We start from the raw sequence: 21,493 nt of genomic DNA on the forward strand, positions 1-21,493 counted from the left end.
AACCCGTGTACTTCCGAAGTGTCTCCACACGCTGAGGTGCAGAGGGGGGCCAAGGGACATCAAATCCTTTGGTGTGCTTTAGCAGCAAGACTTGTCGATAGTCTTGTGCAGCAAGACTTGTCGATAGTCTTGTGCAGCCAAAATGGAAAGCTGAGATGAGGGATAAAAAAGCTTTGCAAGTATCAATGCCTTCTCTGAGGATTGAACTCAGGATCTTTAGATTATGAGACTGACGCGCTGCCTACTGCGCTAAGAAGGCACTGGCCGTGCAAACTGCTGGGCAGCATGACCAAGTAGGTGCGCTTGCGAGGCATCTAGAGCCATAATGCAAAGTGCGTAAAAAAGATTAAGCCAGGTAGGAGTCGAACCTACAATCTTCTGATCCGTAGTGAGACGCGTTATCCATTGCGCCACTGGCACAGCCTCTCCAGAGCAGCGGGCAACTCACAGTCCCACAACACTGCGGCATCAGCAGGTACACCAGGCCGCGAGCGTCAAAAGGCGCACGGCGGACAATCACCAAAGCGAGACACCTTTGCCGCTTCCCTTCGATTTTCAGGTGGTAGAGCGGAGGACTGCAGTGGAAAAAAAGCAAAGCAAAGTCGTCGTTAGGTCGCTGGTTCGACTCCGGCTTGAAGGAGCGGGCGTTCTTGTGCAGTAAGTGAGCGGTAAGGAGCTTTTAGCTCAAGGCAGTGCTCTTAACTTGACGCTAGTTTACATGTTGCTGCTAAGGCACAGGACACCTCCATTGCTTGAGCAGTTGCATCTGCACACCAGCAGGGAGTGCCTTTGAGCAGCAACGCACCAAAACACCCAGCACTCTCTTTCAGGCAAAACCTCAGGCAAAAGAAGTCGTCTATCAGTCAGACAGGGCTCTCGGCTGCTCCCTCAGGTTCGTGGCGGCTGCTACTTTCCGGTCACCTCGCTTCCCTTCTGCCGGCTCGGGCTCTTTCTCGGCTTCTTTCCCCATTTCTCTGACTTCCCGCCCTGCCGTTGCTCGGTAACGCCGATTGGAGCAAAGCGTTGAAAGAGATCAGGGAGCGGGCTAACCCGAAGCAGGAGATCCCTGCTGGTGGCGCAGCAACTCAGAGGCGAGTGCTAAGGAGCTACTGAGAAGCAAACTTGGTGCAACTGCAAGAAGTAGCTGGGGAATTAGCTCAAATGGTAGAGCGCTCGCTTCGCATGTGAGAGGTAGCGGGATCGATGCCCGCATTCTCCACTCCTCTTTTGGCTCGGGGCAATGGCTCAAACACAACAGTGGTGTCAGCTGTCGGTGAACCCGTGTACTTCCGAAGGTTCTCCACACGCTGAGGTGCAGAGGGGCCAAGGGACATCAAATCCTTTGGTGTGCCGTAGCAGCAAGTCTTGTCGATAGTCTTGTGCAGCAAAAATGGAAAGCTGAGATGAGGGATAAAAATGCTTTGCAAGTATCAATGCCTTCTCTGAGGATCGAACTCAGGACCTTCAGATTATGAGACTGACGCGCTGCCTACTGCGCTAAGAAGGCACTTGCCATGCAAACTGCTGGGCAGCATGACCAAGTAGGTGCGCTTGCGAGGCATCTAGCGCCATAATGCAAAGTGCGTAAAAAAGTTCGAGCCAGGTAGGAGTCGAACCTACAATCTTCTGATCCGTAGTCAGACGCGTTATCCATTGCGCCACAGGCCCAGCCTGTACAGAGCAGCTGGCAACTCACAGTCCCACAACACTGCGGCATCAGCAGGTACACCAGGCCGGGAGCGTCAAAAGGCGCACGGCGGACAATCACCAAAGCGAGACACCTTTGCCACTTCCCTTCGATTTTCAGGTGGTAGAGCGGAGGACTGCAGTGGAAAAAAAGCAAAGCAAAGTCGTCGTTAGGTCGCTGGTTCGACTCCGGCTTGAAGGAGCGGGCGTTCTTGTGCAGTAAGTGAGCGGTAAGGAGCTTTCAGCTCAAGGCAGTGCTCTTAACTTGACGCTAGTTTACATGTTGCTGCTGAGGCACAGGACACCTCCATTGCTTGAGCAGTTGCATCTGCACACCAGCAGGGAGTGCCTTTGAGCAGCAATGCACCAAAACACCCACCACTCTCTTTCAGGCAAAACCTCAGGCAAAAGAATTCATCTATCAGTCAGACAGGGCTCTCGGCTGCTCCCTCACGCTCGTGGCGGCTGCTACTTTCCGGTCACCTCGCTTCCCTTCCGTCGGCTCGGGCTCTTTCTCGGCTTCTTTCCCCATTTCTCTGACTTCCCGCCCTGCCGTTGCTCGGTAACGCCGATTGGAGCAAAGCGTTGAAAGAGATCAGGGAGCGGGCTAACCCAAAGCAGGAGATCCCTGCTGGTGGCGCAGCAACTCAGAGGCGAGTGCTAAGGAGCTACTGAGAAGCAAACTTGGTGCAATTGTAAGACGCAGCTGGGGAATTAGCTCAAATGGTAGAGCGCTCGCTTTGCATGTGAGAGGTAGCGGGATCGATGCCTGCATTCTCCACTCCTCTTTTGGCTCGGGGCAATGGCTCAAACGCAACAGTGGTGTCAGCTGTCGGTGAACCTGTGTACTTCCGAAGGGTCTCCACACGCTGAGGGACAGAGGGGCCAAGGGACATCAAATCCTTTGGTGTGCCGTAGCAGCAAGTCTTGTGCAGCCAAAATGGAAAGCTGAGATGAGGGATAAAAAAGCTTTGCAAGTATCAATGCCTTCTCTGAGGATTGAACTCAGGATCTTTAGATTATGAGACTGACGCGCTGCCTACTGCGCTAAGAAGGCACTGGCCGTGCAAACTGCTGGGCAGCATGACCAAGTAGGTGCGCTTGCGAGGCATCTAGAGCCATAATGCAAAGTGCGTAAAAAAGATTAAGCCAGGTAGGAGTCGAACCTACAATCTTCTGATCCGTAGTGAGACGCGTTATCCATTGCGCCACTGGCACAGCCTCTCCAGAGCAGCGGGCAACTCACAGTCCCACAACACTGCGGCATCAGCAGGTACACCAGGCCGCGAGCGTCAAAAGGCGCACGGCGGACAATCACCAAAGCGAGACATCTTTGCCACTTCCCTTCGATTTTCAGGTGGTAGAGCGGAGGACTGCAGTGGAAAAAAAGCAAAGCAAAGTCGTCGTTAGGTCGCTGGTTCGACTCCGGCTTGAAGGAGCGGGCGTTCTTGTGCAGTAAGTGAGCGGTAAGGAGCTTTCAGCTCAAGGCAGTGCTCTTAACTTGACGCTAGTTTACATGTTGCTGCTGAGGCACAGGACACCTCCATTGCTTGAGCAGTTGCATCTGCACACCAGCAGGGAGTGCCTTTGAGCAGCAATGCACCAAAACACCCACCACTCTCTTTCAGGCAAAACCTCAGGCAAAAGAATTCATCTATCAGTCAGACAGGGCTCTCGGCTGCTCCCTCACGCTCGTGGCGGCTGCTACTTTCCGGTCACCTCGCTTCCCTTCCGTCGGCTCGGGCTCTTTCTCGGCTTCTTTCCCCATTTCTCTGACTTCCCGCCCTGCCGTTGCTCGGTAACGCCGATTGGAGCAAAGCGTTGAAAGAGATCAGGGAGCGGGCTAACCCAAAGCAGGAGATCCCTGCTGGTGGCGCAGCAACTCAGAGGCGAGTGCTAAGGAGCTACTGAGAAGCAAACTTGGTGCAATTGTAAGACGCAGCGGGGGAATTAGCTCAAATGGTAGAGCGCTCGCTTTGCATGTGAGAGGTAGCGGGATCGATGCCTGCATTCTCCACTCCTCTTTTGGCTCGGGGCAATGGCTCAAACGCAACAGTGGTGTCAGCTGTCGGTGAACCTGTGTACTTCCGAAGGGTCTCCACACGCTGAGGGACAGAGGGGCCAAGGGACATCAAATCCTTTGGTGTGCCGTAGCAGCAAGTCTTGTGCAGCAAAAATGGAAAGCTGAGATGAGGGATAAAAAAGCTTTGCAAGTATCAATGCCTTCTCTGAGGATTGAACTCAGGATCTTTAGATTATGAGACTGACGCGCTGCCTACTGCGCTAAGAAGGCACTGGCCGTGCAAACTGCTGGGCAGCATGACCAAGTAGGTGCGCTTGCGAGGCATCTAGAGCCATAATGCAAAGTGCGTAAAAAAGATTAAGCCAGGTAGGAGTCGAACCTACAATCTTCTGATCCGTAGTGAGACGCGTTATCCATTGCGCCACTGGCACAGCCTCTCCAGAGCAGCGGGCAACTCACAGTCCCACAACACTGCGGCATCAGCAGGTACACCAGGCCGCGAGCGTCAAAAGGCGCACGGCGGACAATCACCAAAGCGAGACACCTTTGCCGCTTCCCTTCGATTTTCAGGTGGTAGAGCGGAGGACTGCAGTGGAAAAAAAGCAAAGCAAAGTCGTCGTTAGGTCGCTGGTTCGACTCCGGCTTGAAGGAGCGGGCGTTCTTGTGCAGTAAGTGAGCGGTAAGGAGCATTTTGCTCAAGGCAGTGCTCTTAACTTGACGCTAGTTTACATGTTGCTGCTAAGGCACAGGACACCTCCATTGCTTGAGCAGTTGCATCTGCACACCAGCAGGGAGTGCCTTTGAGCAGCAACGCACCAAAACACCCAGCACTCTCTTTCAGGCAAAACCTCAGGCAAAAGAAGTCGTCTATCAGTCAGACAGGGCTCTCGGCTGCTCCCTCAGGTTCGTGGCGGCTGCTACTTTCCGGTCACCTCGCTTCCCTTCTGCCGGCTCGGGCTCTTTCTCGGCTTCTTTCCCCATTTCTCTGACTTCCCGCCCTGCCGTTGCTCGGTAACGCCGATTGGAGCAAAGCGTTGAAAGAGATCAGGGAGCGGGCTAACCCGAAGCAGGAGATCCCTGCTGGTGGCGCAGCAACTCAGAGGCGAGTGCTAAGGAGCTACTGAGAAGCAAACTTGGTGCAACTGCAAGAAGTAGCTGGGGAATTAGCTCAAATGGTAGAGCGCTCGCTTCGCATGTGAGAGGTAGCGGGATCGATGCCCGCATTCTCCACTCCTCTTTTGGCTCGGGGCAATGGCTCAAACACAACAGTGGTGTCAGCTGTCGGTGAACCCGTGTACTTCCGAAGGTTCTCCACACGCTGAGGTACAGAGGGGCCAAGGGACATCAAATCCTTTGGTGTGCCGTAGCAGCAAGTCTTGTCGATAGTCTTGTGCAGCAAAAATGGAAAGCTGAGATGAGGGATAAAAATGCTTTGCAAGTATCAATGCCTTCTCTGAGGATCGAACTCAGGACCTTCAGATTATGAGACTGACGCGCTGCCTACTGCGCTAAGAAGGCACTTGCCATGCAAACTGCTGGGCAGCATGACCAAGTAGGTGCGCTTGCGAGGCATCTAGCGCCATAATGCAAAGTGCGTAAAAAAGTTCGAGCCAGGTAGGAGTCGAACCTACAATCTTCTGATCCGTAGTCAGACGCGTTATCCATTGCGCCACAGGCCCAGCCTGTACAGAGCAGCTGGCAACTCACAGTCCCACAACACTGCGGCATCAGCAGGTACACCAGGCCGGGAGCGTCAAAAGGCGCACGGCGGACAATCACCAAAGCGAGACACCTTTGCCACTTCCCTTCGATTTTCAGGTGGTAGAGCGGAGGACTGCAGTGGAAAAAAAGCAAAGCAAAGTCGTCGTTAGGTCGCTGGTTCGACTCCGGCTTGAAGGAGCGGGCGTTCTTGTGCAGTAAGTGAGCGGTAAGGAGCTTTCAGCTCAAGGCAGTGCTCTTAACTTGACGCTAGTTTACATGTTGCTGCTGAGGCACAGGACACCTCCATTGCTTGAGCAGTTGCATCTGCACACCAGCAGGGAGTGCCTTTGAGCAGCAATGCACCAAAACACCCACCACTCTCTTTCAGGCAAAACCTCAGGCAAAAGAATTCATCTATCAGTCAGACAGGGCTCTCGGCTGCTCCCTCACGCTCGTGGCGGCTGCTACTTTCCGGTCACCTCGCTTCCCTTCCGTCGGCTCGGGCTCTTTCTCGGCTTCTTTCCCCATTTCTCTGACTTCCCGCCCTGCCGTTGCTCGGTAACGCCGATTGGAGCAAAGCGTTGAAAGAGATCAGGGAGCGGGCTAACCCGAAGCAGGAGATCCCTGCTGGTGGCGCAGCAACTCAGAGGCGAGTGCTAAGGAGCTACTGAGAAGCAAACTTGGTGCAACTGCAAGAAGTAGCTGGGGAATTAGCTCAAATGGTAGAGCGCTCGCTTCGCATGTGAGAGGTAGCGGGATCGATGCCCGCATTCTCCACTCCTCTTTTGGCTCGGGGCAATGGCTCAAACACAACAGTGGTGTCAGCTGTCGGTGAACCCGTGTACTTCCGAAGTGTCTCCACACGCTGAGGTGCAGAGGGGGGCCAAGGGACATCAAATCCTTTGGTGTGCTTTAGCAGCAAGACTTGTCGATAGTCTTGTGCAGCAAGACTTGTCGATAGTCTTGTGCAGCCAAAATGGAAAGCTGAGATGAGGGATAAAAAAGCTTTGCAAGTATCAATGCCTTCTCTGAGGATTGAACTCAGGATCTTTAGATTATGAGACTGACGCGCTGCCTACTGCGCTAAGAAGGCACTGGCCGTGCAAACTGCTGGGCAGCATGACCAAGTAGGTGCGCTTGCGAGGCATCTAGAGCCATAATGCAAAGTGCGTAAAAAAGATTAAGCCAGGTAGGAGTCGAACCTACAATCTTCTGATCCGTAGTGAGACGCGTTATCCATTGCGCCACTGGCACAGCCTCTCCAGAGCAGCGGGCAACTCACAGTCCCACAACACTGCGGCATCAGCAGGTACACCAGGCCGCGAGCGTCAAAAGGCGCACGGCGGACAATCACCAAAGCGAGACACCTTTGCCGCTTCCCTTCGATTTTCAGGTGGTAGAGCGGAGGACTGCAGTGGAAAAAAAGCAAAGCAAAGTCGTCGTTAGGTCGCTGGTTCGACTCCGGCTTGAAGGAGCGGGCGTTCTTGTGCAGTAAGTGAGCGGTAAGGAGCTTTTAGCTCAAGGCAGTGCTCTTAACTTGACGCTAGTTTACATGTTGCTGCTAAGGCACAGGACACCTCCATTGCTTGAGCAGTTGCATCTGCACACCAGCAGGGAGTGCCTTTGAGCAGCAACGCACCAAAACACCCAGCACTCTCTTTCAGGCAAAACCTCAGGCAAAAGAAGTCGTCTATCAGTCAGACAGGGCTCTCGGCTGCTCCCTCAGGTTCGTGGCGGCTGCTACTTTCCGGTCACCTCGCTTCCCTTCTGCCGGCTCGGGCTCTTTCTCGGCTTCTTTCCCCATTTCTCTGACTTCCCGCCCTGCCGTTGCTCGGTAACGCCGATTGGAGCAAAGCGTTGAAAGAGATCAGGGAGCGGGCTAACCCGAAGCAGGAGATCCCTGCTGGTGGCGCAGCAACTCAGAGGCGAGTGCTAAGGAGCTACTGAGAAGCAAACTTGGTGCAACTGCAAGAAGTAGCTGGGGAATTAGCTCAAATGGTAGAGCGCTCGCTTCGCATGTGAGAGGTAGCGGGATCGATGCCCGCATTCTCCACTCCTCTTTTGGCTCGGGGCAATGGCTCAAACACAACAGTGGTGTCAGCTGTCGGTGAACCCGTGTACTTCCGAAGGTTCTCCACACGCTGAGGTACAGAGGGGCCAAGGGACATCAAATCCTTTGGTGTGCCGTAGCAGCAAGTCTTGTCGATAGTCTTGTGCAGCAAAAATGGAAAGCTGAGATGAGGGATAAAAATGCTTTGCAAGTATCAATGCCTTCTCTGAGGATCGAACTCAGGACCTTCAGATTATGAGACTGACGCGCTGCCTACTGCGCTAAGAAGGCACTTGCCATGCAAACTGCTGGGCAGCATGACCAAGTAGGTGCGCTTGCGAGGCATCTAGCGCCATAATGCAAAGTGCGTAAAAAAGTTCGAGCCAGGTAGGAGTCGAACCTACAATCTTCTGATCCGTAGTCAGACGCGTTATCCATTGCGCCACAGGCCCAGCCTGTACAGAGCAGCTGGCAACTCACAGTCCCACAACACTGCGGCATCAGCAGGTACACCAGGCCGGGAGCGTCAAAAGGCGCACGGCGGACAATCACCAAAGCGAGACACCTTTGCCACTTCCCTTCGATTTTCAGGTGGTAGAGCGGAGGACTGCAGTGGAAAAAAAGCAAAGCAAAGTCGTCGTTAGGTCGCTGGTTCGACTCCGGCTTGAAGGAGCGGGCGTTCTTGTGCAGTAAGTGAGCGGTAAGGAGCTTTCAGCTCAAGGCAGTGCTCTTAACTTGACGCTAGTTTACATGTTGCTGCTGAGGCACAGGACACCTCCATTGCTTGAGCAGTTGCATCTGCACACCAGCAGGGAGTGCCTTTGAGCAGCAATGCACCAAAACACCCACCACTCTCTTTCAGGCAAAACCTCAGGCAAAAGAATTCATCTATCAGTCAGACAGGGCTCTCGGCTGCTCCCTCACGCTCGTGGCGGCTGCTACTTTCCGGTCACCTCGCTTCCCTTCCGTCGGCTCGGGCTCTTTCTCGGCTTCTTTCCCCATTTCTCTGACTTCCCGCCCTGCCGTTGCTCGGTAACGCCGATTGGAGCAAAGCGTTGAAAGAGATCAGGGAGCGGGCTAACCCAAAGCAGGAGATCCCTGCTGGTGGCGCAGCAACTCAGAGGCGAGTGCTAAGGAGCTACTGAGAAGCAAACTTGGTGCAATTGTAAGACGCAGCTGGGGAATTAGCTCAAATGGTAGAGCGCTCGCTTTGCATGTGAGAGGTAGCGGGATCGATGCCTGCATTCTCCACTCCTCTTTTGGCTCGGGGCAATGGCTCAAACGCAACAGTGGTGTCAGCTGTCGGTGAACCTGTGTACTTCCGAAGGGTCTCCACACGCTGAGGGACAGAGGGGCCAAGGGACATCAAATCCTTTGGTGTGCCGTAGCAGCAAGTCTTGTGCAGCCAAAATGGAAAGCTGAGATGAGGGATAAAAAAGCTTTGCAAGTATCAATGCCTTCTCTGAGGATTGAACTCAGGATCTTTAGATTATGAGACTGACGCGCTGCCTACTGCGCTAAGAAGGCACTGGCCGTGCAAACTGCTGGGCAGCATGACCAAGTAGGTGCGCTTGCGAGGCATCTAGAGCCATAATGCAAAGTGCGTAAAAAAGATTAAGCCAGGTAGGAGTCGAACCTACAATCTTCTGATCCGTAGTGAGACGCGTTATCCATTGCGCCACTGGCACAGCCTCTCCAGAGCAGCGGGCAACTCACAGTCCCACAACACTGCGGCATCAGCAGGTACACCAGGCCGCGAGCGTCAAAAGGCGCACGGCGGACAATCACCAAAGCGAGACATCTTTGCCACTTCCCTTCGATTTTCAGGTGGTAGAGCGGAGGACTGCAGTGGAAAAAAAGCAAAGCAAAGTCGTCGTTAGGTCGCTGGTTCGACTCCGGCTTGAAGGAGCGGGCGTTCTTGTGCAGTAAGTGAGCGGTAAGGAGCTTTCAGCTCAAGGCAGTGCTCTTAACTTGACGCTAGTTTACATGTTGCTGCTGAGGCACAGGACACCTCCATTGCTTGAGCAGTTGCATCTGCACACCAGCAGGGAGTGCCTTTGAGCAGCAATGCACCAAAACACCCACCACTCTCTTTCAGGCAAAACCTCAGGCAAAAGAATTCATCTATCAGTCAGACAGGGCTCTCGGCTGCTCCCTCACGCTCGTGGCGGCTGCTACTTTCCGGTCACCTCGCTTCCCTTCCGTCGGCTCGGGCTCTTTCTCGGCTTCTTTCCCCATTTCTCTGACTTCCCGCCCTGCCGTTGCTCGGTAACGCCGATTGGAGCAAAGCGTTGAAAGAGATCAGGGAGCGGGCTAACCCAAAGCAGGAGATCCCTGCTGGTGGCGCAGCAACTCAGAGGCGAGTGCTAAGGAGCTACTGAGAAGCAAACTTGGTGCAATTGTAAGACGCAGCGGGGGAATTAGCTCAAATGGTAGAGCGCTCGCTTTGCATGTGAGAGGTAGCGGGATCGATGCCTGCATTCTCCACTCCTCTTTTGGCTCGGGGCAATGGCTCAAACGCAACAGTGGTGTCAGCTGTCGGTGAACCTGTGTACTTCCGAAGGGTCTCCACACGCTGAGGGACAGAGGGGCCAAGGGACATCAAATCCTTTGGTGTGCCGTAGCAGCAAGTCTTGTGCAGCAAAAATGGAAAGCTGAGATGAGGGATAAAAAAGCTTTGCAAGTATCAATGCCTTCTCTGAGGATTGAACTCAGGATCTTTAGATTATGAGACTGACGCGCTGCCTACTGCGCTAAGAAGTCACGGGCCGTGCAAACTGCTGGGCAGCATGACCAAGTAGGTGCGCTTGCGAGATATCTAGAGCCATAATGCAAAGTGCGTAAAAAAGATTAAGCCAGGTAGGAGTCGAGCCTACAATCTTCTGATCCGTAGTGAGACGCGTTATCCATTGCGCCACTGGCACATCCTCTCCAGAGCAGCGGGCAACTCACAGTCCCACAACACTGCGGCATCAGCAGGTACACCAGGCCGCGAGCGTCAAAAGGCGCACGGCGGACAATCACCAAAGCGAGACACCTTTGCCGCTTCCCTTCGATTTTCAGGTGGTAGAGCGGAGGACTGCAGTGGAAAAAAAGCAAAGCAAAGTCGTCGTTAGGTCGCTGGTTCGACTCCGGCTTGAAGGAGCGGGCGTTCTTGTGCAGTAAGTGAGCGGTAAGGAGCATTTTGCTCAAGGCAGTGCTCTTAACTTGACGCTAGTTTACATGTTGCTGCTAAGGCACAGGACACCTCCATTGCTTGAGCAGTTGCATCTGCACACCAGCAGGGAGTGCCTTTGAGCAGCAACGCACCAAAACACCCAGCACTCTCTTTCAGGCAAAGCCTCAGGCAAAAGAATTCATCTATCAGTCAGACAGGGCTCTCGGCTGCTCCCTCACGCTCGTGGCGGCTGCTACTTTCCGGTCACCTCGCTTCCCTTCCGGCGGCTCGGGCTCTTTCTCGGCTTCTTTCCCCATTTCTCTGACTTCCCGCCCTGCCGTTGCTCGGTAACGCCGATTGGAGCAAAGCGTTGAAAGAGATCAGGGAGCGGGCTAACCCGAAGCAGGAGATCCCTGCTGGTGGCGCAGCAACTCAGAGGCGAGTGCTAAGGAGCTACTGAGAAGCAAACTTGGTGCAACTGCAAGAAGTAGCTGGGGAATTAGCTCAAATGGTAGAGCGCTCGCTTCGCATGTGAGAGGTAGCGGGATCGATGCCCGCATTCTCCACTCCTCTTTTGGCTCGGGGCAATGGCTCAAACACAACAGTGGTGTCAGCTGTCGGTGAACCCGTGTACTTCCGAAGTGTCTCCACACGCTGAGGTGCAGAGGGGGGCCAAGGGACATCAAATCCTTTGGTGTGCTTTAGCAGCAAGACTTGTCGATAGTCTTGTGCAGCAAGACTTGTCGATAGTCTTGTGCAGCCAAAATGGAAAGCTGAGATGAGGGATAAAAAAGCTTTGCAAGTATCAATGCCTTCTCTGAGGATTGAACTCAGGATCTTTAGATTATGAGACTGACGCGCTGCCTACTGCGCTAAGAAGGCACTGGCCGTGCAAACTGCTGGGCAGCATGACCAAGTAGGTGCGCTTGCGAGGCATCTAGAGCCATAATGCAAAGTGCGTAAAAAAGATTAAGCCAGGTAGGAGTCGAACCTACAATCTTCTGATCCGTAGTGAGACGCGTTATCCATTGCGCCACTGGCACAGCCTCTCCAGAGCAGCGGGCAACTCACAGTCCCACAACACTGCGGCATCAGCAGGTACACCAGGCCGCGAGCGTCAAAAGGCGCACGGCGGACAATCACCAAAGCGAGACACCTTTGCCGCTTCCCTTCGATTTTCAGGTGGTAGAGCGGAGGACTGCAGTGGAAAAAAAGCAAAGCAAAGTCGTCGTTAGGTCGCTGGTTCGACTCCGGCTTGAAGGAGCGGGCGTTCTTGTGCAGTAAGTGAGCGGTAAGGAGCATTTTGCTCAAGGCAGTGCTCTTAACTTGACGCTAGTTTACATGTTGCTGCTAAGGCACAGGACACCTCCATTGCTTGAGCAGTTGCATCTGCACACCAGCAGGGAGTGCCTTTGAGCAGCAACGCACCAAAACACCCAGCACTCTCTTTCAGGCAAAACCTCAGGCAAAAGAAGTCGTCTATCAGTCAGACAGGGCTCTCGGCTGCTCCCTCAGGTTCGTGGCGGCTGCTACTTTCCGGTCACCTCGCTTCCCTTCTGCCGGCTCGGGCTCTTTCTCGGCTTCTTTCCCCATTTCTCTGACTTCCCGCCCTGCCGTTGCTCGGTAACGCCGATTGGAGCAAAGCGTTGAAAGAGATCAGGGAGCGGGCTAACCCGAAGCAGGAGATCCCTGCTGGTGGCGCAGCAACTCAGAGGCGAGTGCTAAGGAGCTACTGAGAAGCAAACTTGGTGCAACTGCAAGAAGTAGCTGGGGAATTAGCTCAAATGGTAGAGCGCTCGCTTCGCATGTGAGAGGTAGCGGGATCGATGCCCGCATTCTCCACTCCTCTTTTGGCTCGGGGCAATGGCTCAAACACAACAGTGGTGTCAGCTGTCGGTGAACCCGTGTACTTCCGAAGGTTCTCCACACGCTGAGGTACAGAGGGGCCAAGGGACATCAAATCCTTTGGTGTGCCGTAGCAGCAAGTCTTGTCGATAGTCTTGTGCAGCAAAAATGGAAAGCTGAGATGAGGGATAAAAATGCTTTGCAAGTATCAATGCCTTCTCTGAGGATCGAACTCAGGACCTTCAGATTATGAGACTGACGCGCTGCCTACTGCGCTAAGAAGGCACTTGCCATGCAAACTGCTGGGCAGCATGACCAAGTAGGTGCGCTTGCGAGGCATCTAGCGCCATAATGCAAAGTGCGTAAAAAAGTTCGAGCCAGGTAGGAGTCGAACCTACAATCTTCTGATCCGTAGTCAGACGCGTTATCCATTGCGCCACAGGCCCAGCCTGTACAGAGCAGCTGGCAACTCACAGTCCCACAACACTGCGGCATCAGCAGGTACACCAGGCCGGGAGCGTCAAAAGGCGCACGGCGGACAATCACCAAAGCGAGACACCTTTGCCACTTCCCTTCGATTTTCAGGTGGTAGAGCGGAGGACTGCAGTGGAAAAAAAGCAAAGCAAAGTCGTCGTTAGGTCGCTGGTTCGACTCCGGCTTGAAGGAGCGGGCGTTCTTGTGCAGTAAGTGAGCGGTAAGGAGCTTTCAGCTCAAGGCAGTGCTCTTAACTTGACGCTAGTTTACATGTTGCTGCTGAGGCACAGGACACCTCCATTGCTTGAGCAGTTGCATCTGCACACCAGCAGGGAGTGCCTTTGAGCAGCAATGCACCAAAACACCCACCACTCTCTTTCAGGCAAAACCTCAGGCAAAAGAATTCATCTATCAGTCAGACAGGGCTCTCGGCTGCTCCCTCACGCTCGTGGCGGCTGCTACTTTCCGGTCACCTCGCTTCCCTTCCGTCGGCTCGGGCTCTTTCTCGGCTTCTTTCCCCATTTCTCTGACTTCCCGCCCTGCCGTTGCTCGGTAACGCCGATTGGAGCAAAGCGTTGAAAGAGATCAGGGAGCGGGCTAACCCGAAGCAGGAGATCCCTGCTGGTGGCGCAGCAACTCAGAGGCGAGTGCTAAGGAGCTACTGAGAAGCAAACTTGGTGCAACTGCAAGAAGTAGCTGGGGAATTAGCTCAAATGGTAGAGCGCTCGCTTCGCATGTGAGAGGTAGCGGGATCGATGCCCGCATTCTCCACTCCTCTTTTGGCTCGGGGCAATGGCTCAAACACAACAGTGGTGTCAGCTGTCGGTGAACCCGTGTACTTCCGAAGTGTCTCCACACGCTGAGGTGCAGAGGGGGGCCAAGGGACATCAAATCCTTTGGTGTGCTTTAGCAGCAAGACTTGTCGATAGTCTTGTGCAGCAAGACTTGTCGATAGTCTTGTGCAGCCAAAATGGAAAGCTGAGATGAGGGATAAAAAAGCTTTGCAAGTATCAATGCCTTCTCTGAGGATTGAACTCAGGATCTTTAGATTATGAGACTGACGCGCTGCCTACTGCGCTAAGAAGGCACTGGCCGTGCAAACTGCTGGGCAGCATGACCAAGTAGGTGCGCTTGCGAGGCATCTAGAGCCATAATGCAAAGTGCGTAAAAAAGATTAAGCCAGGTAGGAGTCGAACCTACAATCTTCTGATCCGTAGTGAGACGCGTTATCCATTGCGCCACTGGCACAGCCTCTCCAGAGCAGCGGGCAACTCACAGTCCCACAACACTGCGGCATCAGCAGGTACACCAGGCCGCGAGCGTCAAAAGGCGCACGGCGGACAATCACCAAAGCGAGACACCTTTGCCGCTTCCCTTCGATTTTCAGGTGGTAGAGCGGAGGACTGCAGTGGAAAAAAAGCAAAGCAAAGTCGTCGTTAGGTCGCTGGTTCGACTCCGGCTTGAAGGAGCGGGCGTTCTTGTGCAGTAAGTGAGCGGTAAGGAGCTTTTAGCTCAAGGCAGTGCTCTTAACTTGACGCTAGTTTACATGTTGCTGCTAAGGCACAGGACACCTCCATTGCTTGAGCAGTTGCATCTGCACACCAGCAGGGAGTGCCTTTGAGCAGCAACGCACCAAAACACCCAGCACTCTCTTTCAGGCAAAACCTCAGGCAAAAGAAGTCGTCTATCAGTCAGACAGGGCTCTCGGCTGCTCCCTCAGGTTCGTGGCGGCTGCTACTTTCCGGTCACCTCGCTTCCCTTCTGCCGGCTCGGGCTCTTTCTCGGCTTCTTTCCCCATTTCTCTGACTTCCCGCCCTGCCGTTGCTCGGTAACGCCGATTGGAGCAAAGCGTTGAAAGAGATCAGGGAGCGGGCTAACCCGAAGCAGGAGATCCCTGCTGGTGGCGCAGCAACTCAGAGGCGAGTGCTAAGGAGCTACTGAGAAGCAAACTTGGTGCAACTGCAAGAAGTAGCTGGGGAATTAGCTCAAATGGTAGAGCGCTCGCTTCGCATGTGAGAGGTAGCGGGATCGATGCCCGCATTCTCCACTCCTCTTTTGGCTCGGGGCAATGGCTCAAACACAACAGTGGTGTCAGCTGTCGGTGAACCCGTGTACTTCCGAAGGTTCTCCACACGCTGAGGTACAGAGGGGCCAAGGGACATCAAATCCTTTGGTGTGCCGTAGCAGCAAGTCTTGTCGATAGTCTTGTGCAGCAAAAATGGAAAGCTGAGATGAGGGATAAAAATGCTTTGCAAGTATCAATGCCTTCTCTGAGGATCGAACTCAGGACCTTCAGATTATGAGACTGACGCGCTGCCTACTGCGCTAAGAAGGCACTTGCCATGCAAACTGCTGGGCAGCATGACCAAGTAGGTGCGCTTGCGAGGCATCTAGCGCCATAATGCAAAGTGCGTAAAAAAGTTCGAGCCAGGTAGGAGTCGAACCTACAATCTTCTGATCCGTAGTCAGACGCGTTATCCATTGCGCCACAGGCCCAGCCTGTACAGAGCAGCTGGCAACTCACAGTCCCACAACACTGCGGCATCAGCAGGTACACCAGGCCGGGAGCGTCAAAAGGCGCACGGCGGACAATCACCAAAGCGAGACACCTTTGCCACTTCCCTTCGATTTTCAGGTGGTAGAGCGGAGGACTGCAGTGGAAAAAAAGCAAAGCAAAGTCGTCGTTAGGTCGCTGGTTCGACTCCGGCTTGAAGGAGCGGGCGTTCTTGTGCAGTAAGTGAGCGGTAAGGAGCTTTCAGCTCAAGGCAGTGCTCTTAACTTGACGCTAGTTTACATGTTGCTGCTGAGGCACAGGACACCTCCATTGCTTGAGCAGTTGCATCTGCACACCAGCAGGGAGTGCCTTTGAGCAGCAATGCACCAAAACACCCACCACTCTCTTTCAGGCAAAACCTCAGGCAAAAGAATTCATCTATCAGTCAGACAGGGCTCTCGGCTGCTCCCTCACGCTCGTGGCGGCTGCTACTTTCCGGTCACCTCGCTTCCCTTCCGTCGGCTCGGGCTCTTTCTCGGCTTCTTTCCCCATTTCTCTGACTTCCCGCCCTGCCGTTGCTCGGTAACGCCGATTGGAGCAAAGCGTTGAAAGAGATCAGGGAGCGGGCTAACCCGAAGCAGGAGATCCCTGCTGGTGGCGCAGCAACTCAGAGGCGAGTGCTAAGGAGCTACTGAGAAGCAAACTTGGTGCAATTGTAAGACGCAGCTGGGGAATTAGCTCAAATGGTAGAGCGCTCGCTTTGCATGTGAGAGGTAGCGGGATCGATGCCTGCATTCTCCACTCCTCTTTTGGCTCGGGGCAATGGCTCAAACGCAACAGTGGTGTCAGCTGTCGGTGAACCTGTGTACTTCCGAAGGGTCTCCACACGCTGAGGGACAGAGGGGCCAAGGGACATCAAATCCTTTGGTGTGCCGTAGCAGCAAGTCTTGTGCAGCCAAAATGGAAAGCTGAGATGAGGGATAAAAAAGCTTTGCAAGTATCAATGCCTTCTCTGAGGATTGAACTCAGGATCTTTAGATTATGAGACTGACGCGCTGCCTACTGCGCTAAGAAGGCACTGGCCGTGCAAACTGCTGGGCAGCATGACCAAGTAGGTGCGCTTGCGAGGCATCTAGAGCCATAATGCAAAGTGCGTAAAAAAGATTAAGCCAGGTAGGAGTCGAACCTACAATCTTCTGATCCGTAGTGAGACGCGTTATCCATTGCGCCACTGGCACAGCCTCTCCAGAGCAGCGGGCAACTCACAGTCCCACAACACTGCGGCATCAGCAGGTACACCAGGCCGCGAGCGTCAAAAGGCGCACGGCGGACAATCACCAAAGCGAGACATCTTTGCCACTTCCCTTCGATTTTCAGGTGGTAGAGCGGAGGACTGCAGTGGAAAAAAAGCAAAGCAAAGTCGTCGTTAGGTCGCTGGTTCGACTCCGGCTTGAAGGAGCGGGCGTTCTTGTGCAGTAAGTGAGCGGTAAGGAGCTTTCAGCTCAAGGCAGTGCTCTTAACTTGACGCTAGTTTACATGTTGCTGCTGAGGCACAGGACACCTCCATTGCTTGAGCAGTTGCATCTGCACACCAGCAGGGAGTGCCTTTGAGCAGCAATGCACCAAAACACCCACCACTCTCTTTCAGGCAAAACCTCAGGCAAAAGAATTCATCTATCAGTCAGACAGGGCTCTCGGCTGCTCCCTCACGCTCGTGGCGGCTGCTACTTTCCGGTCACCTCGCTTCCCTTCCGTCGGCTCGGGCTCTTTCTCGGCTTCTTTCCCCATTTCTCTGACTTCCCGCCCTGCCGTTGCTCGGTAACGCCGATTGGAGCAAAGCGTTGAAAGAGATCAGGGAGCGGGCTAACCCAAAGCAGGAGATCCCTGCTGGTGGCGCAGCAACTCAGAGGCGAGTGCTAAGGAGCTACTGAGAAGCAAACTTGGTGCAATTGTAAGACGCAGCGGGGGAATTAGCTCAAATGGTAGAGCGCTCGCTTTGCATGTGAGAGGTAGCGGGATCGATGCCTGCATTCTCCACTCCTCTTTTGGCTCGGGGCAATGGCTCAAACGCAACAGTGGTGTCAGCTGTCGGTGAACCTGTGTACTTCCGAAGGGTCTCCACACGCTGAGGGACAGAGGGGCCAAGGGACATCAAATCCTTTGGTGTGCCGTAGCAGCAAGTCTTGTGCAGCAAAAATGGAAAGCTGAGATGAGGGATAAAAAAGCTTTGCAAGTATCAATGCCTTCTCTGAGGATTGAACTCAGGATCTTTAGATTATGAGACTGACGCGCTGCCTACTGCGCTAAGAAGTCACGGGCCGTGCAAACTGCTGGGCAGCATGACCAAGTAGGTGCGCTTGCGAGATATCTAGAGCCATAATGCAAAGTGCGTAAAAAAGATTAAGCCAGGTAGGAGTCGAGCCTACAATCTTCTGATCCGTAGTGAGACGCGTTATCCATTGCGCCACTGGCACATCCTCTCCAGAGCAGCGGGCAACTCACAGTCCCACAACACTGCGGCATCAGCAGGTACACCAGGCCGCGAGCGTCAAAAGGCGCACGGCGGACAATCACCAAAGCGAGACACCTTTGCCGCTTCCCTTCGATTTTCAGGTGGTAGAGCGGAGGACTGCAGTGGAAAAAAAGCAAAGCAAAGTCGTCGTTAGGTCGCTGGTTCGACTCCGGCTTGAAGGAGCGGGCGTTCTTGTGCAGTAAGTGAGCGGTAAGGAGCATTTTGCTCAAGGCAGTGCTCTTAACTTGACGCTAGTTTACATGTTGCTGCTAAGGCACAGGACACCTCCATTGCTTGAGCAGTTGCATCTGCACACCAGCAGGGAGTGCCTTTGAGCAGCAACGCACCAAAACACCCAGCACTCTCTTTCAGGCAAAGCCTCAGGCAAAAGAATTCATCTATCAGTCAGACAGGGCTCTCGGCTGCTCCCTCACGCTCGTGGCGGCTGCTACTTTCCGGTCACCTCGCTTCCCTTCCGGCGGCTCGGGCTCTTTCTCGGCTTCTTTCCCCATTTCTCTGACTTCCCGCCCTGCCGTTGCTCGGTAACGCCGATTGGAGCAAAGCGTTGAAAGAGATCAGGGAGCGGGCTAACCCGAAGCAGGAGATCCCTGCTGGTGGCGCAGCAACTCAGAGGCGAGTGCTAAGGAGCTACTGAGAAGCAAACTTGGTGCAACTGCAAGACGTAGCTGGGGAATTAGCTCAAATGGTAGAGCGCTCGCTTCGCATGTGAGAGGTAGCGGGATCGATGCCCGCATTCTCCACTCCTCTTTTGGCTCGGGGCAATGGCTCAAACACAACAGTGGTGTCAGCTGTCGGTGAACCCGTGTACTTCCGAAGTGTCTCCACACGCTGAGGTGCAGAGGGGGGCCAAGGGACATCAAATCCTTTGGTGTGCTTTAGCAGCAAGACTTGTCGATAGTCTTGTGCAGCAAGACTTGTCGATAGTCTTGTGCAGCCAAAATGGAAAGCTGAGATGAGGGATAAAAAAGCTTTGCAAGTATCAATGCCTTCTCTGAGGATTGAACTCAGGATCTTTAGATTATGAGACTGACGCGCTGCCTACTGCGCTAAGAAGGCACTGGCCGTGCAAACTGCTGGGCAGCATGACCAAGTAGGTGCGCTTGCGAGGCATCTAGAGCCATAATGCAAAGTGCGTAAAAAAGATTAAGCCAGGTAGGAGTCGAACCTACAATCTTCTGATCCGTAGTGAGACGCGTTATCCATTGCGCCACTGGCACAGCCTCTCCAGAGCAGCGGGCAACTCACAGTCCCACAACACTGCGGCATCAGCAGGTACACCAGGCCGCGAGCGTCAAAAGGCGCACGGCGGACAATCACCAAAGCGAGACACCTTTGCCGCTTCCCTTCGATTTTCAGGTGGTAGAGCGGAGGACTGCAGTGGAAATAAAGCAAAGCAAAGTCGTCGTTAGGTCGCTGGTTCGACTCCGGCTTGAAGGAGCGGGCGTTCTTGTGCAGTAAGTGAGCGGTAAGGAGCATTTTGCTCAAGGCAGTGCTCTTAACTTGACGCTAGTTTACATGTTGCTGCTAAGGCACAGGACACCTCCATTGCTTGAGCAGTTGCATCTGCACACCAGCAGGGAGTGCCTTTGAGCAGCAACGCACCAAAACACCCAGCACTCTCTTTCAGGCAAAACCTCAGGCAAAAGAAGTCGTCTATCAGTCAGACAGGGCTCTCGGCTGCTCCCTCAGGTTCGTGGCGGCTGCTACTTTCCGGTCACCTCGCTTCCCTTCTGCCGGCTCGGGCTCTTTCTCGGCTTCTTTCCCCATTTCTCTGACTTCCCGCCCTGCCGTTGCTCGGTAACGCCGATTGGAGCAAAGCGTTGAAAGAGATCAGGGAGCGGGCTAACCCGAAGCAGGAGATCCCTGCTGGTGGCGCAGCAACTCAGAGGCGAGTGCTAAGGAGCTACTGAGAAGCAAACTTGGTGCAACTGCAAGAAGTAGCTGGGGAATTAGCTCAAATGGTAGAGCGCTCGCTTCGCATGTGAGAGGTAGCGGGATCGATGCCCGCATTCTCCACTCCTCTTTTGGCTCGGGGCAATGGCTCAAACACAACAGTGGTGTCAGCTGTCGGTGAACCCGTGTACTTCCGAAGGTTCTCCACACGCTGAGGTACAGAGGGGCCAAGGGACATCAAATCCTTTGGTGTGCCGTAGCAGCAAGTCTTGTCGATAGTCTTGTGCAGCAAAAATGGAAAGCTGAGATGAGGGATAAAAATGCTTTGCAAGCATCAATGCCTTCTCTGAGGATCGAACTCAGGACCTTCAGATTATGAGACTGACGCGCTGCCTACTGCGCTAAGAAGGCACTTGCCATGCAAACTGCTGGGCAGCATGACCAAGTAGGTGCGCTTGCGAGGCATCTAGCGCCATAATGCAAAGTGCGTAAAAAAGTTCGAGCCAGGTAGGAGTCGAACCTACAATCTTCTGATCCGTAGTCAGACGCGTTATCCATTGCGCCACAGGCCCAGCCTGTACAGAGCAGCTGGCAACTCACAGTCCCACAACACTGCGGCATCAGCAGGTACACCAGGCCGGGAGCGTCAAAAGGCGCACGGCGGACAATCACCAAAGCGAGACACCTTTGCCACTTCCCTTCGATTTTCAGGTGGTAGAGCGGAGGACTGCAGTGGAAAAAAAGCAAAGCAAAGTCGTCGTTAGGTCGCTGGTTCGACTCCGGCTTGAAGGAGCGGGCGTTCTTGTGCAGTAAGTGAGCGGTAAGGAGCTTTCAGCTCAAGGCAGTGCTCTTAACTTGACGCTAGTTTACATGTTGCTGCTGAGGCACAGGACACCTCCATTGCTTGAGCAGTTGCATCTGCACACCAGCAGGGAGTGCCTTTGAGCAGCAATGCACCAAAACACCCACCACTCTCTTTCAGGCAAAACCTCAGGCAAAAGAATTCATCTATCAGTCAGACAGGGCTCTCGGCTGCTCCCTCACGCTCGTGGCGGCTGCTACTTTCCGGTCACCTCGCTTCCCTTCCGTCGGCTCGGGCTCTTTCTCGGCTTCTTTCCCCATTTCTCTGACTTCCCGCCCTGCCGTTGCTCGGTAACGCCGATTGGAGCAAAGCGTTGAAAGAGATCAGGGAGCGGGCTAACCCAAAGCAGGAGATCCCTGCTGGTGGCGCAGCAACTCAGAGGCGAGTGCTAAGGAGCTACTGAGAAGCAAACTTGGTGCAATTGTAAGACGCAGCTGGGGAATTAGCTCAAATGGTAGAGCGCTCGCTTTGCATGTGAGAGGTAGCGGGATCGATGCCTGCATTCTCCACTCCTCTTTTGGCTCGGGGCAATGGCTCAAACGCAACAGTGGTGTCAGCTGTCGGTGAACCTGTGTACTTCCGAAGGGTCTCCACACGCTGAGGGACAGAGGGGCCAAGGGACATCAAATCCTTTGGTGTGCCGTAGCAGCAAGTCTTGTGCAGCCAAAATGGAAAGCTGAGATGAGGGATAAAAAAGCTTTGCAAGTATCAATGCCTTCTCTGAGGATTGAACTCAGGATCTTTAGATTATGAGACTGACGCGCTGCCTACTGCG

The 21,493-nt window shown here is 53.9% G+C and overlaps 12 non-coding genes across 12 annotated transcripts; all 12 read right to left on the minus strand.

Moving 5' to 3' along the window:
* Positions 1 to 1,434: 1,434 nt before the first annotated feature.
* Positions 1,435 to 1,507, minus strand: trnam-cau (transfer RNA methionine (anticodon CAU)). Its single transcript has one exon. It is a non-coding gene; the product is annotated as a tRNA-Met (tRNA).
* An 88-nt stretch (positions 1,508 to 1,595) lies between these two features.
* On the minus strand, positions 1,596 to 1,668 carry trnar-acg (transfer RNA arginine (anticodon ACG)). Its single transcript has one exon. It is a non-coding gene; the product is annotated as a tRNA-Arg (tRNA).
* Positions 1,669 to 5,154: 3,486 nt separating this feature from the next.
* trnam-cau (transfer RNA methionine (anticodon CAU)) lies at positions 5,155 to 5,227 on the minus strand. Its single transcript has one exon. It is a non-coding gene; the product is annotated as a tRNA-Met (tRNA).
* An 88-nt stretch (positions 5,228 to 5,315) lies between these two features.
* On the minus strand, positions 5,316 to 5,388 carry trnar-acg (transfer RNA arginine (anticodon ACG)). The gene has a single exon. It is a non-coding gene; the product is annotated as a tRNA-Arg (tRNA).
* A 2,290-nt stretch (positions 5,389 to 7,678) lies between these two features.
* On the minus strand, positions 7,679 to 7,751 carry trnam-cau (transfer RNA methionine (anticodon CAU)). The gene has a single exon. It is a non-coding gene; the product is annotated as a tRNA-Met (tRNA).
* An 88-nt stretch (positions 7,752 to 7,839) lies between these two features.
* Positions 7,840 to 7,912, minus strand: trnar-acg (transfer RNA arginine (anticodon ACG)). The gene has a single exon. It is a non-coding gene; the product is annotated as a tRNA-Arg (tRNA).
* Positions 7,913 to 12,674: 4,762 nt separating this feature from the next.
* Positions 12,675 to 12,747, minus strand: trnam-cau (transfer RNA methionine (anticodon CAU)). Its single transcript has one exon. It is a non-coding gene; the product is annotated as a tRNA-Met (tRNA).
* An 88-nt stretch (positions 12,748 to 12,835) lies between these two features.
* trnar-acg (transfer RNA arginine (anticodon ACG)) lies at positions 12,836 to 12,908 on the minus strand. Its single transcript has one exon. It is a non-coding gene; the product is annotated as a tRNA-Arg (tRNA).
* A 2,290-nt stretch (positions 12,909 to 15,198) lies between these two features.
* trnam-cau (transfer RNA methionine (anticodon CAU)) lies at positions 15,199 to 15,271 on the minus strand. The gene has a single exon. It is a non-coding gene; the product is annotated as a tRNA-Met (tRNA).
* Positions 15,272 to 15,359: 88 nt separating this feature from the next.
* trnar-acg (transfer RNA arginine (anticodon ACG)) lies at positions 15,360 to 15,432 on the minus strand. Its single transcript has one exon. It is a non-coding gene; the product is annotated as a tRNA-Arg (tRNA).
* Positions 15,433 to 20,194: 4,762 nt separating this feature from the next.
* On the minus strand, positions 20,195 to 20,267 carry trnam-cau (transfer RNA methionine (anticodon CAU)). Its single transcript has one exon. It is a non-coding gene; the product is annotated as a tRNA-Met (tRNA).
* Positions 20,268 to 20,355: 88 nt separating this feature from the next.
* trnar-acg (transfer RNA arginine (anticodon ACG)) lies at positions 20,356 to 20,428 on the minus strand. Its single transcript has one exon. It is a non-coding gene; the product is annotated as a tRNA-Arg (tRNA).
* Positions 20,429 to 21,493: the final 1,065 nt, after the last annotated feature.

The sequence above is a fragment of the Somniosus microcephalus genome, unplaced genomic scaffold (assembly GCF_052327205.1).
Source record: "Somniosus microcephalus isolate GS21.2 unplaced genomic scaffold, FLI_Smic_1.0 scaffold134, whole genome shotgun sequence".
NCBI classification, from domain to species: domain Eukaryota; kingdom Metazoa; phylum Chordata; class Chondrichthyes; order Squaliformes; family Somniosidae; genus Somniosus; species Somniosus microcephalus.